Below are 16,462 nucleotides of genomic sequence, written 5' to 3'. Positions count from 1 at the left end.
AAAATAGTAAGGTAAGGCAAGGAGTTTTTAATTAAATGACCACCTCTACCTTGGCTTTCAATTGCCATAACTTCAAGTCCATGGGAAGGAGTGAAGCGAGTGCTTTGCTGAGGCGCTGGGCACTCTGTGTAGAGCTGTGACCCCCAGCTCTGCTGCTTGGAGGCCCAGTGGTGAGTCTGGAGGTCCAAGCTGTGAGCCCAAGTGCTTCTGTCACTTATGTGTTCTGTGACACCAGGCGAGCTTCCTCATCCCTTGTTCTTCAAGGGAATAATGAAGAAAAGTGTCCTGCATACATACAAGGATTTTATTATTTATTAGTTGTTATAACAAAATTATTACAAGCCCATCATAGTGCTCAGCACTATTTTGCACTTTATGCAACATTGTTGACATTTTATTCGATTCAGTTAATTTGGTGTATTAAATTTTTCATGGAAAAGCTTAAAACATTTTAAATGGCCAAAGGCTTGTATTTTCTGTTTTTCAGATCACATTTTCTGCTGACAAATGTTAAAAAAAATGCAAGGAGGAGGGAATCCACTGCAGTGGCTCCTCCAAATTACTGCGTAAGGGAAGAAAAAAAAAGGAAAACCAAAAACTTATAACAACACCTGCTATTTGGCAGAATTTGACCTGACCCCTTTCTCCTTTTCTTGTTATTATAAACATCAAGCTCTTTAAGTGAGAGCTGTTTAAAGGATGGAAGACTCTGAGTGCGCCTTCCTAGAACCCAGATGCACGGGGGGACGGGCGGGCTTTTTGATCTTATTTTATGAGCATCTGATAAATTGCCTCTGGCACCTGGCAACTGAAATTTCACTATCTGAAAACTAACCCTCATGTCAAACAATGTGGCCAGCCTCAGCTTCTCCTGTGAGGCCCCGTGTGGCTGGACAGAGGATCCTGTCCACTTCCTGGACGGCGCACAGAGATTTACATACTTTTAATTTCAGAGGGAAGAAAGGATTATTGGAGGCTTTCTGTGCTATGCAAAAATGTGTTTTTTGAAGGATTTCATCATAGCTCTCAATCTAGGATTTTTGAACAAGTCAAATAAAGGTTTCAGCACACTGCCTCGCTTGAATAGAGTGCTCGTAATAGGATATAGGATAAAGATTTGCAGCTCAGGGTCACGCGCCTCCCTCATGAGGCTCGGGCTGTGTGTTGATACAGTGAGAATGCAGGTGGTCTTTTTCTAGAGACAGGGGCCTATAAACAAAGCCATCAGCTGAGACTATTATCACCTTTCCTTTAACATCTTATCCAGCAGCAAGATTAACAAAACCACAGGAAAGAGCTCTTTTTTTCCTCTCTATTAATAGAGTTCCAAATATGTAGATCTTTTACCTTTCATGAAGAAAGAACAAGAGTGAGAATGATGCCAACACTTTCATATTGCGTAGCCTCTTAAATGGAAAGCAATGAGAGCAATGATAAACAAAATGCAAAGGGCCAATGCTAGCGGGGGGGGGGGGTTCCTCTGATTGGGGTATGGAGACACAGGCTCAGTGGTGGAATGTGTTTATGTATGCATTGTATAGCCACTTGTTACTCTTTCTACCTCTTTTGCTGGTCTCTAAACTCATCTGTTTAGAAATAATTGTTACCCAGGGAAGACAACATGTTCCCTGTTGTTCACTTCTCTCAAATTCAGTGATGGTTGTTCTTTTAAAGTTCCCCTGGGTTGCTCTTTTAATGTGCTTTCTGGGTTCCGTTAAAGAGTCCTAAGACAGTTAGCTGGAGAGATTGCAGTTTGGATGGCTGAAGTTTTATTTACAGAAACAATTTTAAAATTAGTAAGAGATTCTACATTAGGTATGTTTATCTGAAATACAATGACTCTGTCTAAGCCAATCACACACATTTATTTATTATTTACTTAGCAAATAAAATGTATTATGTGCCACTCTGAGACTATGGAGGTAAGTGGGAGGTAAACATCTTGTCCTCAAGGAATTCATAGGCTCATGTGAGAGATAAGTATGTAGAACAATTAAAATGTAATTTTCATCATTGCTTTCTAAAGCCCCTGTTTGAGAAGAATGTAGCTGCAATGGGGCAGAGGGGAAATTTAAGGTAGTAGACAGTCTTCAGGTAGGCAAGGCAGTTAAGGCTCTTCAGGTAAAAGGATTATCCTGTTTTATCAAGTTTTCAAAGAACACAGGAGATGGGAGAGAAGGAACCAGGTTGGGTTATTGGGTGACAGCATATCTACAGAGAGGCACAGATTCACTGAGTGTCAAGTGAAATGCAGAGATTTATAAAGCATAATACAGGAGCTTTAAGAATATAATGGGGTACACATTTGGTTCAATGATGAAGTTACTACTTGGGATGCCTGCATCACGTATCAGGGTATGTGGGTTGAAGTCCCAGCTTAGCTTCCACTTCCAGTTTCCTGTTGCACACCAAATAAGGCTTCAGGTGAACGCTCAAGTACTTGAGTCCCTGACTCCATATGGGAAATCTAGATTGAGTTCAAGCTAAGGCCTTCAGCCTGGGTCAGCCTAGGCTATTTTTGGGAATTTGGGGAATGAACCAGCAGATGGAAAATATCTCTGTCTGTCTCTGTCTTTGTCTCTCTGCCTTTAAATAAAAAATTAAAAATAACATTTAATTTTTAAAAAGTGTTTTATTTGAAAAGCAGAGTGACAGGGGTGAGAGGCGGAGGAAAATCTTCTATCAGGTAGTTGCCTCCCCAGAGGTCTGCAATAGCCAGAGCTGGCTGAAGCCAGGAGTTAAGAACTCCTCTGGGTTTCTGACCTGAGTGGTAGGAGCTCAGATACTTTAGCCGTCTACCACTGCTTTCACAGACACATTAGCAAGGAGATGACTTGGAAGTGGAGCATCCAAGACTCAAACTGGAACTCTGATATGGGATGCGGGTGTAGCAAGCAGTGGCTTAGCCTGCTGTGCCACAATGCTGGCCCCTATAAGTTAGTTAAGTTAGTTATTTTTTTTTGTCTTTTTTTTTTTTTGACAGGCAGAGTTAGACAGTGAGAGAGAGAGAGAGAGAGAGAGAGAGAGAAAGGTCTTCCTTCCGTTGGTTTACCCTCCAAATGGCTGCTACGACTGGCGCACTGCGCTGATCCGAAGAAGGAGCCAAGTACTTCCTCCTGGTCTTCCATGCGGGTGCAGGGCCCAAGTGCTTGGGCCATCCTCCACTGCTTACTGGGCCACAGCAGAGAGCTGGACTGGAAGAGGAGCAACCGGGACAGAATCCGGTGCCCCGACCGGGACTAGAACCCGGTGCCCCGACTGGGACTAGAACCCAGGGTGCCGGTGCTGCAAGCGGAGGATTAGCCTAGTGAGCTGCGGTGCCAGCCTATGAGTTAGTTTTGACATAGAATTTATTCTGCTTCCAATGTACACCCAGCCTTGCAGAGTCCTTAGACTGGCCATGCGGATCTTCCTGTGAAGTCTTGTCAATTCTAAGAGTTAGATCACTGCTCAGTGTTTTCAGCAGCATCTCTGTTCAACATTTTCAATTTGTCAGGGTATTGTTATAAAAATATGTTATTAGGCCAAATTCCAGGAAGAAATAAAGGTTTGGGGTTACAGTCAGAAATCCAATAATGAACAGGCATGCTAAAGCTTGGGATTTGAGGTTCGTTTTACTTATTACTAATACACAGGTAGTGATAGATGCAATGGAAAGTTGGTGAACTGCAGATCTAGTATCCAGTGGTCCTGCCCTGGTTCTGCCATTAAAATGCTTTATGGCTAGGCCGGCGCCACGGCTCACTAGGCTAATCCTCCGCCTTGCGGCGCCGGCACACCGGGTTCTAGTCCCAGTCGGGGCGCCAGATTCTGTCCTGGTTGCCCCTCTTCCAGGCCAGCTCTCTGCTCTAGCCCAGGAGTGCAGTGGAGAATGGTCCAAGTCCTTGGGCCCTGCACCCCATGGGAGACCAGGATAAGTACCTGGCTCCTGCCATCGGATCAGCGCGGTGCGCCAGCCGCAGCACGCCAGCAGTGGCGGCCATTGGAGGGTGAACCAACGGCAAAAGGAAGACCTTTCTCTCTGTCTCTCTCTCTCATTGTCCACTCTGCCTGTCAAAAAAAAAAAAAAATGCTTTATGGCTGCATTTTTAGAGTTTCTTAGTTACCCCTGAACCTGTTTTCTCATTTTGTATTTCTCCCCTGAAAGACTTACTATCACTGCAATAGTTCACATATGTGTTTACCACTAGAGTCTAAAGTCCCCAAGTGCAAGTTTTCTCTATTGCCTATCAAATTAACCTCCCACTTTGCACAGTGCTGAACTCAAATTTGTTCAATGAATGGAGTAATGAGTGTTGAGCATACAGAGATCCTATTTAGTTGTCATTCATTTCTATTTATTTTTAAAAATGATTAATTGTGCTGCATATCTGGATTTCCTTCTTATAAAGAGGTAGCAAAGAATGTTGTGTTAAAAAGCAAGGGTTCTAATGCTGCCTTGCCTGGGTTGGGATCCAGTATTTTGGGCCAATAAATTCACCTCCACATACTTCATTTTCCTTGCATATGAAGTATGGATGATTGTGGCACTTTTATCAGGGGATATCATGAGCAATAATTGATGCATAACTTGTTAAGTGCTCGAAGCAGTGTCTGACCCATATGATTGCCAATAAATGTCTACTTTTATTTCTAATGGTTCTCCTGAGTGTTATTTAGCTTATCAAATATATTATTTTAACAAATGTTAATTATTCTCAAATATTTCTATTTTTTATCTTGGACTATGTCCACAAGATTTAAAAATTCCTTTGATTATTGTGACCTAAAACCTTTTATATCTGTGCCACTTCTGGGCTGTGAGATATTAAAGATACCACTAACTTCTCTGTATTCAACATGATGAAATGACTTACCCAAAATCTTCCGGCCAGTCAATGTTGAATTCAAGCTAGATTCCAGGTCATCTGTTCCCAAACTAGCCCAAGGCAGAGGAATCAGTTTCATGTTTCCTAGGGATGCTGCCGGTGCTGTCACCTGACCATTTCAAACAAGTTTTCCTTTCAAACAGTACATTATTTGAGCACATATTTGTCAAGCATCAACACTTGATCATTTTATGGGACTACAGAGTTAAATAGAAATTGCCCCTCATCTTTAAGAAGGTTTTAGGTGATTGTTGGGTGGCAAGTGAGGGTGAAAGAGACAGATTGAAGAGTCAACCAGCTGTAATATTGTGTGGCAAGTACTTCTGGAACACATTGGAAGAAAGAGTCAATATGTTTTTAATCTTTAATGAAAGACTTCCTTTCTTCAGTTTTTTGGAGCCTTATAGTTTAGGACAATGGATGTTTCCAAAGCTTCAGGTTTTTGCTTGACTTATGACTTAATGTTTCTCCCACCTTCCTTCCCTCCTTCTTCCTTCTGTCCCTCCTCCCTTCCTTCTTTCCTTCCTCCCTTCTCTTTTTTTCTTTATCCCTTCTTCCTACTCTTCCTCTTCCCTTCTTTTTCCTTCTGATACAACATTATCCTATATAGAACATAGACTGAAACATTCCATTTTCTTGTCTAGAGACCCTGATCGTGTGTCAGGAGAGTGAACTCTCTCCATGGGGCTGTAAGGAGTTTGGACATCCAGATTCAGAAGGAGGTCTCTGAAGCTATTTGAGATGACTCTTTGGACTCTTAAGAATCTCCTTGCAGACTCTTACCATGAGAGATCGTAAATCAGGGGTTGGGGAACACTTTTTGTCCCACATGTACTGCCAGTAGACAAGCCAATGGTGCACTCTGCAGTAAGCCTCAGATCATCCCAGTACTGAAACCACTAAATCCTGGCTTCCTCTAAATATAATTTAAGTTAACTTATTAAAATCAAAATGTGAGGACTATTTCCTCATTAATTATTACTCTCAAGCACTGAAAGCCAAATGGAATTTTAATGTACTGAGCAAATTGGCTCTATTTGTCAACACACACACACATACCACTTGAGTTGGTTTTTATGAGGATGAAGCAAACTCATTAAAAACATTAATTCTTCGTTGTATATCAATAACTGATAAATATAATACAAAAACTGGACCTTAACAAGTTCAGATCCCTGTGATACATGTGGGGTGCTCCTGAATATATGACAGGTTTTAGAAAGATAAGAGATCCACATAGTTAGTTGTTTCTACTGGCATTTAGAGTGTTGACAAGGAACTGCAATTTAACAGCTATGTTTTCCATGTTTATAGAAAAGAGGAATGCTTGTAAAAGTAAGTATGGGTTTGGGAAATAATAGGCTTAAAAAGAATAAAATTATGGCACCCGGCCCTCCCTCTGGCTTTTTCCCTCTGTCTCTGTGGGTCAGAAGAATTGAAGCTGTCAGGAGTAAGCACTTTCTTCTTGTGCTGAGTGGAAATAGCGTGCTGCTTCTTTTTCATATGGTGCGTCCTCTCTGTTGTTGATACTTAAACTGGATCTTGAACCTCAGAGTGCTGCAGAAGTATTTCCTGAACAAATGGAATGTCTAGAAATTCTACTGACATGAGGGCTCCTTAGCTGGGTGACATGGAATTTAGGCATTGTTGGCTTAAGTCATACAATACATTATTTTTAAACTTCACCCCCTGGAGGAGTAGTTAGGCAAAACAAACAAATAGACCAAAAAAAAAAAAAAAAAAACTGTAATAGCAAAGGCAGAGGCTAAGAGTACTATCAACTCTTAATCATTCAAGGGAGGGGTGGGACAAGATCTTACACACCCAGAGAGGATGTGGTGAGTGTCTGTGTGTATGTGAATCTGTATACTAGATAGGTGCAAAAGTGCATGGCATGGAATATGTACAGACAGTTTGGTATGGGCAGGAAAAAATTGAGGATCTAGCACTCTAGATGGCAGCTTTCCTTTAGAAACCAGAAGCACAAACATCTGCAAAGTGTCAGGGAATGGAGACATTTGGATGTGTCTGGTTTTGATATCATTGAAGGACCCATGAAGTAAAGTAAGTGAGGGGATCTGAATGTGGCTCCCTCTGCTTTACAGATAAGCTGAGATTGGAGGATGAGATGATGCAGTCTAGCTATGTTAGTGGGGTGGGAGGTGGTGTTGATGAGAGGTAGTTGAAAAATTGTTCCACTTTAATTGTTTTATTGTCTACTGTATAATATCAGGATTTGTGGGAGAGAAGAGCTATAGATAACACAAGTGACATAACATAACCCATGTGCCTGTGAAGCCCCTGTCAAAAGATACAAGATGCTTCTTTGGGCATACCACATTACATTTGGCAAGAATCTCTCTTAGAGTGTCTGGAAAAATATATAGAAAGGCCCTGTATGTCCTTTAACACAGGCCTACAGAGAGCAACTTACAATGGTATAACGAACAGCAATATCTAGAAGAAAAAAAAAAGTTCAGTCCTTTTAGTATTTTAAGATTATTCATGGCCACTAAAGAGGCAGATATTTTCTTAGTTTTAAAAGGCCTTAAAATTTTTTTTTGTATTTACATAAGGGTAAAAATTTCATGTATTTCGTATACACAGTTAACAGCATAATGATACTTCCTACCCTACCCTCCCTCTCTTCCTCTCTCCCTCAGTCCCAGCTCACTCCTCCTTCTTTTCTTATTTTTCTTTTTAATTTTTTAGAAGACATAGTTTCAATTTTCTTTATAATCACAAGCTTAACACTCCATTAAATAAAAATCCCAACAAGTAGTAAGTTGAAAAGCCAGTGTTCCTCAAGAGTGTAGACAATGGCTATAAACAATCATCAAATCTCAAAATGTAAATTTCATTCATCTATGTTACGTTTTCTTATTTTGTACTTTAGTGACCACAAACCAGGGAGAACATACGATATTTGTCTTTTTAAGACTTGCTTATTTCACTAAGCAAATATCCAGTTACATCAATTTTGCTGTTTTGTTGTTTCTTTTTATGGCAGAGTAGTATTCCATAGTGTATATATCCCAGTTTCTTTATCCAGTAATCAGTTGATGGGCATATGGGTTTTTTCCATATCTTAGCAACTGTGAGTTTAGCTGCTATAAACATGAGGATACAAATAACTATTTCATATACTTATTTCATTTCTATTGAATAAATTCCCATGAATGGAATGGCTGGGTCATATGGTGGTCAGATTTCTGAAAAATCTCTATCCTATCTTCTATAATGGTTGTATTAATTTACATTTCCTCCAAGAGCATATTAGGGTACCTTTGCCCTGCATGCTCACAAGTATTTGTGATTCTTTTCTTTTTGAATGAAAAACATTCTAAGTGGGGTGATATGAAACCTCACTGTGGCTTTTATTTGCATTCCCCTGTTGGCTAGTGATCCTGAGCATCCTTTCATGTATTAGTTGGCCTTTTGTATTCCATCCTTTGAAAAATGCCTGTTCGTATTCTTAGCCCATTTCTTAACTGGATTGCTTGTTTTATTGAGTTTCTTGAGTTTCTTATATATCCTGGATATTAATCCTTTATTCAATATATAGTTTTCAAATATGTTCTTCCATTCTATCAGTTGCCTCTGTGTTAAGTTTTTCCTTTTCTATGCAGAAGCCTCTTAGCTTGATGTAATCACATTTGTCTATTTTTCCTTTCTTTGCCTGTGCTTCTGGGGTCTTAACCAAGAAGTCTTTACCTAGGCCAATGTCTTGCAGTGTTTCTCCTATGTTTTCCTCTAATAATTTGATGGTTTCAGGTTTTATATTTAGATCTCTGATCCACTGTGAGCTGATTTTTGTATAGGGTATAAGGTAGGGGTCTTGTTTCATACTTATACACACAAGATTTCCCAACACTATTTATTGAAGAGACTGTGTTTCTCCAAGGAATGTTTTAGCTCATTTGTTAAAGATTAGTTAATTGCGAATGCATGGATTAATTTCTGGAGTCTCCAGTCTGCTCCATTTGTCTACCCTTGTGCCAGTAACAGGTTCTTTTGATTATAACTTCCCTGTAATACTTCCTGAAATCAGGTAGTGTGATGCCTCCAGCTTTATTTTTATTTCCAGGATTATTTTAGTTATACAGGATCTCTTTTGATTCCATATGAATTTTAGGGTCATTTTTTTTTTTTTAGATCTGAACCCTTCTGGTATTTTGATTGAGATTACATTGACTCTGTAAATTGCTTTGGGTAGTTGGACATTTTGGTGATATTAATTCTTCCAATTCCATGAATGTGGCAGATTTTTCCATTTTTTTGTGTCTTCTATCTCATTCCTCAATGTTTTATAATTTTCATTGTTGAGATCTTTCACATCCTTGATTAGCTTTTTCCTAAGGTGTTTAAATTTTTTTGTAGCTATTGTGAATGGAATTGATTTTAATGGTTCTTTCTCAGCCATGGAATACAATTGGAATACACAAAGGATGTTGATTTTTGTGTGTTGACTTTATATACTGTAACTTTAATAAATTCTCTTATGAGTTCCAACATGCTTAGTGGAGTCTTTTGGTTCTCCTATGTATAGGATCATACCATCTGCAAACAGGAATAATTTGACTTCCTCCTTTCCTATTTGAATCCCTTTTATTTCTTGTGTGTGTGTGTGTGTGTGTGTGTGTGTAATAGCTCTGACTAAAACTTCCAGAACTAGATTGAATAACGATGGTGAGAATAGGCATCCTTGTCTGGTAACAGATTTAAATGGAAATGCTTCCAGCTTTTCCTCATTCAATATAATGATAGCTGTGAGTTTGTCATATATTGCCTTGATTGTATTCAGGTATAACTTTCAATACTCAATTTATTTAAAGTTTTTATTATGAAAGGATGTTGTATTTTATCAAGTGTTTTTTCTGCATCTACTGAGATAATATATGGTTTTTATTCTTCAATTTGTTACTGTGGTATATCACATTGATTTGCATATGTTGAACCATCCCTTCATACCAGGGATAAATCCTGCTTGGTCTAGGGGAATGATCTTTCTGATGTGTTGTTAGATTAGATTAGGTAGTATTTTGTTGAAGAATTTTGCATCTGTGCTCATCATTGATATTGGTGTGTGTTTCTCTTTCTTTTTTTTTAATTTTTTTTTTATTTTTTGACAGGCAGAGTGGACAGTGAGAGAGAGAGACAGAGAGAAAGGTCTTCCTTTGCCGTTGGTTCACCCTCCAATGGCCACCTCAGCCAGCGCACTGCGGCCGGCGCACTGTGCTGATCCGATGGCAGCAGCCATGTACTTCTCCTGGTCTCCCATGGGGTGCAGGGCCCTAGGACTTGGGCCATCCTCCACTGCACTCCCTGGCCACAGCAGAGAGCTGGCCTGGAAGAGGGGCAACCAGGACAGAATCTGGCCCTCGACCCGGACTAGAACCTGGTGTGCCAGCGCCGCAAGGCGGAGGATTAGCCTAGTGAGCTGCAGTGCCGTCCAGTTTTGTTTATTTTTTAAAAAACTGGCTCTTTATTTCAATGATAATTTCTATCAAATTTTTGGCTTTAGTCTTGTTTATTTCTTCTATAATTTTAGTCATTTCTTTCTCTAATTAATTTTGCATATGGTTTTTCTTGTCTTTTTAGATTCTTGAAATACATTATTATATCATTTTTTGATGTATTTATAGTTTCTTGATGCAAGCACTAATTAATATAAATTTTATTGTTAACACTGATTTTTCTGTATCCAATAAGTTTTGATATGTTGTGTTGCCATCTTCTTTTCTCTGATTTTTTGATTTCTCTGTAATTTGCTTTATGACCCAGTGTTCATTAATCATGTTGTTCAGTTTCCATGAGTTAGAATGTTTTCTAGAGTATTTGTAATATCCAGCTTCATTTTTACAATGTTAGCTTTTTTTTTTTTTTTGACAGGCAGCGTTAGACAGTGAGAGAGAGAGAGAGAGAAAGGTCTTCCTTCCCTTGGTTCACCCCCAAAATGGCCACCATGGGCAGCACGCTGCAGCTGGCACACTGCGCCAATCCGTAGCCAGGAGCCAGGTGCTTCCTCCTGGTCTCCCATGTGAGTGCAGGGCTCAAGCACTTGGGCATCCTCCACTGCCCTCCCAAGCCACAGCAGAGAGCTGGACTGGAAAAAGATCAACTGGGACAGAATCCAGCGCCCCAATTGGGACTAGAACCTGGGGTGCCAGTGCCACAGGCAGAGGATTATCCAAGTGAGCCATGGCACTGACCAATTTTATTTTTCAAAAAAAAATTTTTGAGACTTGTTTTATGGCCTAGGATATGGTCTATCCTAGAGAAAGTTCTATGTTCTGATAAAAACAATGTGTATTCTGTAGCTGTGGAATGAAATATTTTTTAGATATCATTTAGGCTCATTTGGTCCATAGTGTATATTAACTCTGTTGTTTGTTGAATTTTGTCTAGTTTATCTGTCCATTGATGAAAGCAGGGTGTTGATGTCCCTCATTGTTATTGTATGGACCCTATGTTTCCTTTTAGATCTATTAATACTTGTTTTAAATATCCAGTTACCCCAGAATCAGGCGTATATACATTTACTATAGTCATAGCTTCCTGTTGTATTGATCCCTTAATCATTACATAATACCCATATTTGTCTCTTTTAACAGTTTTTATCTGAAAGTTTATTTTTTCTGATGTTAGGATGGCTACTCATGCTCATTTTTTATTTCCATAAGCATGGAATATATTTTTCAATTTTTCACTTTCAATCTGTGTGTATCTGTTGATGAGGTATGTTTCTTGTAGGCATCAAACAAATGGGTCTTGTTTTTAATCCATTCAGCTAGTCAGTATCTTTTATTTGGAGATTTCATTCCATTTACATTCAAGGTTATTATAGATAATGGCTTCCTCCTGCCATTTTTCCATAATGAAAAATTTGGGCATATTTGTTCATGTAGTTTGGTCATTGAGGAGTGGTCCCAGAATAGCTTTCTGTCATAGTTATTAACAGATGAGCAGTAAAACTGACTTTCATCTCTGAGTCTGTTTTCTTACTTATAATATGAAGTTCATATTCCTATCATATAGTGCTGTTAGGAGGTTTAAAGGAAATAATGAGAGAAAAAGCTTAAATAATTTCTTGAAAAGTAGCCAATAGACTTTCATAATTTAATAATAAATTATCCAATATAAGATAGCAAGTGACAGTTTCATCATCAGTTTAATGATGGATATTTTTGGTGGTGTAGATGAAACATGTTATTTTTATTTTTTCAAACTAAGCAACACATTAATTAATCCATCTGGTACACATTCTTTTCCTCTTGAGTTTCAGCCTCCCTCTTTGAGGCTGATTGTGCATATATGCAGGCTGAAGTTTTTTCCTGGATCCATTTTGGCCCACAGGGACTGGAGAGCACCATTGTGATGCTCCCATCTCTTGACTCCTGGTTGTTATCTTGACGGCACCTTTGCGACTGACAGTAAGGTTTTACATTTCTCAAAGATCAAGCTCCCTTTCTCTTCCCCATTAGTTGAATTATTCCTCCTGGGAAGTCCAGTGATTTCTTTTGAGACAAGCCAGAAGCCTACTGACAAATTTCTAATGCTTGAGTGGCAGTGCGTTGTGTCTGGGAGGATATAGAAGAGTCTGGTAGTCAGTCTGGCTGTCTGTCATCATCACTTGAGCCCTAACTGACACTGGGTCAGTGCTCTTATTCTGTTTGAACAATCTTTGTTAATTTGAAGGGATCTGGAATTTTACTGACAGTAATTTAGTTGACTGACAAGTGACAAGCAATCTGGTTAAATTAAAATAAAACATGTCGTCAGGGTAGTTTCTTATTACAACCTTGCAGCTAAGTAACAGTTGGTGTTACAGCTCAAATCTGATGGCATGTGATGATACCAATGAAATGGTTAACAAGAGGTGACTATGGATGAACAGATCCATTGTGGTTGAGCTCTGTTCGCAGAGAAGTAAGCAGTGAAATCTATTTCACAATCACCATTTTACTTCACTATGGACAAGTTATCATTTGTCAATTAAATGGTTTTAAACATAGTGGGAGTCTGGCCCAGCAGTTAAGACAAGGGTCAGGACATCCGTCCCACGCCTGTGCTCAGTTCTCAGTTCTCACTCTCTATCCCATATTCCTGCTTTGCAGAGCATGGGAGGTAGCTTGTGGTGACTCACATAGTTGGACTCAAGTTGTTGGGTCCTGCCACCAATGAAGGAGACCTGTATAGAGCTCCTAGCTTCAGCTCCTTGGCTGTTTCATTCATTTTGTTACTGCACTAGCACATGGGAGCACTCTCCTCCTCTTTTACCCTCTCCCTTTCAAATAATTGAAAAAAATAAAAATGAATAAATTTTAAAAAGAAAATGAAAAAATTAAAGGGTGTCTTCTAAATAGAAAATTTTAAGAAAACACTAATCTATTGTATCTGCTAGAAAGTTCCAATTATTGCATGTGACACCTATTAAAACATTGATTCTCCATAAAAGTCACTTGGAGATCAATCTATCTATCTCTCTATCTCTCTCTATCCATCCATCCATCCATTCATTCATTCCTCTCTGCTTCTGAGTTGTCTTCTGCACTTATTTCTTCTTTGTAACACTTGTGGTTAGCATCCTTCTGGAGGCAGGTCTCTTATCGTCTTTGAATAATTTGAGCTTTGGGGTCAGCATTTTTGCATAGCCAGTAAAGCTGCTGCCTGCAATGCTGGCATTCTAATATGGGCTTGGGTTTGAGGTCTGGCTGCTCTACTTCCAATCCAGATCCCTACTAATGGCCTGAGAAAAGCAGCAGAAGATGCCCCAATTGCTTGGGCACCTGCACCCCCATGGCAGATCTGGATGAAACTCCTGGCTTCAGCCTGGCCCAGTGCTGGTCATTGTAGCCATCTGAGGAGGAAACCAACAGATGGAAGTTTCTCTCTCTCTCTCTCTCTCTCTCTCTCTCTCTCAATCTTCTTCTCTGTAACTCTCTTTCAAAATGAATAAATAAATATTATAAAAAATAATGTGAGCTTTAGCAACAGTGCATACCATTGGTGTAGGCTCAAGAATGACTTTGCAAGCAGATTGTGGCTTAAATATTCTCTTGAACACAAGCTCCAGCATCATAACATTACCTGAGTGAGTCTCAGAAGTAACAATTTTGTTAAATGATAGTAGGTTTGCTTGAAAAAACAAATCTATTTCCTTTTTTAAAAGTTTATTTTATTTATTGGAAGACAGAGTTAAAGAGAGAAGTAGAGTCAGAGAAAGAGAGGTCTTCCATCCGTTGGTTCACTCCCCAAATGGCTGCAATGGCTGGAGTGGAGCCAATCTGAAGCCAGGAGCCAGAAGCTTCTTCCAGACTCCCACGTGGGTGCAGGGTAGCAAGGACTTGGGCCGTCCTCCGCTGCTTTCACAGGCACATTAGCAAGGGGCTGGATTGGAAGTGGATTAACTGGGACTTGAACTGGCACCCATATGGGATGCTGGCACTGTAGGCCAGGGCTTTAACCTGCTGCACCATAGTGCCACCCCAATCTTTTTATTTTAGTGCAGCATCTTTTACTTGCCTCTTGCAAGACTGACTACTTTTTTGGGCCATCAAAAGTCAGATTTGATTCCAATTTGTATTTACATGCTATTCTTTCAATATATGTCATCTCTGAGTAAATGTAGTTTATTATTAAATAGGAAACTGCAGATATGTGTCCTTTATTCCCAAAAAAAACAGGGGCTTTGCATACAACAAGGTAGATTTTGTTATTTTAAAGATTCGTTTTATTTCTTTATTTTAAAGGTGGAGTGATTGGTGGAAGTGGGAGAGGAGAGGAGAGGAGAGAGAGAGAGAGAGAGAGAGAGAGAGAGAGAGAGAGAGAATATCTTCCATTTGCTGGTCCACTATCCAAGTGGGCACAACAGCCAGTCTGACACAGGTCAAAGTCAGGAGCAGCCAGCATTATCTTGCTCTACTATATGTGTGGTAGGGCCCAAGCACTTTGGCCATCTTCCCTGAGATACATTAGCAAGAAGCTGGATTGAAAGAGAAACAACTAGGAGTGGAACCAGCAATCTGATAAGGAAATGCTGGCATCACAGTCTGTGTCTTAACCTACTGTCACAACACTGGCGTCAGTAGGGTAGGTCTATCCAGAGAAGGTTCCCAGGTCTTAACAGTGCAAAGTAGAAAGTGGAAGTGTTGGGGTGAGAGTGCCATACTAGTGCAAGGCAGCTATTTTACCCATGAACTGAAGACCACCAGAAGAGAACCCTGTGAATTTAAAGATCACTTTTAAACCTCTGTGAGATAATGTTGTGATGAGATATTTTTCTTCTGCAATCCTCTATTCCCAACATTGTAGTATCTCAGGATCAAAGTGCATCCTCAGGCTTTGAGCCTGGATGAGTCTTAGTCCTGGAATCACCAGTTGAGTCTCTGTGTGCCAAGTTCAAGCAGAGTGCAGGGTTTTTGGAATCCAACTCTGGTGCATCCCATGCTTTAGCTATGATATATGATAAAAGGAAAGATTTCAGCCAAACTTGACTATGTTCAAAGTAAGGTGCTAGTGAAAGGATGGGATGGAAAATAAGTCCTAATGGATTAATGGCTCATGATAGATGTTTTATTATAAGAGCTTGTGAATGATTAGATAATTCTTACTTCCAAGAGTAGAATTTAAATATTTCTGTCTGGCTTGTTACCAAGGTAGATAAATCACTTTAGTATCTAGTTAATAGTAAAATCTCTACATATGAAAATAAAAGATAGGAAAGGTAATCTTTCTGGTAAATGATCAATATCCAATTTAGTCATGGCTTACTTTTTTAAATCATGTTTTCTGCTGTTTGGACTAACTTACTAAAAAAGTAAGGAAACTTTAAAAAAATTTTTTTTTATTTGACAGAGTTAGACAGTGAGAGAGAGAGAGAGAGAGAGAGAGAGAGAGAGAAAGGTCTTCCTTCCGTTGGTTCACTCCCTAAATGGATGCTACGGCTGGCACTGCAGTGATCCGAAGCCAGGAGCCAGGTGCTTCCTCCTGGTCTCCCATGCAGGTGCATGCGCCCAAGCACCTGGGCCATCCTAAGTAATGACACTTTTAGTAGATCATGAAAACTATGTACTTGGCACCTATCCATTCAGCAAAATTAAAACAAAATGAAGTGAAATTTTCTGGCCATTTGTAGTTGTTAGAAGAAACCAAACATTTAATGAAATAGTGTGCTCAAGATTATAAAAGTGTAACTATTCCAGGCCAATTCTCCCTTCACATCCACACAGTTCCCACTGAGTGTAGCACGTGCCTTTCTGAGGGCAGAAACCAAACATGGTGGACATTTGAGCTAATTTTCTTTCTCAATATGCTGAGGTCAAATTATCTTGGATATCCTTAAGAATCCAATTCATATCCTTTGGAAGGCCTGGAAGCATATACGCTTATTCAGTTAAGTTTGGAGAATAAATATTGTTCATGTAATTTAAGAGTGTGATTCAAGTGCCTCTTAGACCTGGGTCAGTGAATTGATTTATTGATTTTCACTTGACCTTCCCTTGTAATTTTCAGGTAGGATTATTATAAAGAACAACTGTTTTGTTCTGATCATGTTTTTAAACATCACATGTTGTTTTCCTTCTAAGGCATTT

At 39.5% G+C, this 16,462-nt stretch overlaps 1 long non-coding RNA gene across 3 annotated transcripts in view; it reads left to right on the top strand.

Annotated features, from left to right (window-relative positions):
• The window catches only part of LOC127489227 (uncharacterized), a 246,948-nt gene that overhangs the window by 27,913 nt on the left and 202,573 nt on the right, over window positions 1-16,462 (top strand). The gene's annotated exons all lie outside the window — the stretch shown is intronic.

The sequence above is a fragment of the Oryctolagus cuniculus genome, chromosome 2, assembly GCF_964237555.1.
Source record: "Oryctolagus cuniculus chromosome 2, mOryCun1.1, whole genome shotgun sequence".
In the NCBI taxonomy this organism is placed as follows: Eukaryota; Metazoa; Chordata; class Mammalia; order Lagomorpha; family Leporidae; genus Oryctolagus; species Oryctolagus cuniculus.
Note: the sequence above shows the minus strand (reverse complement) of the source record. Positions and strands in the feature narration are given on the sequence as shown.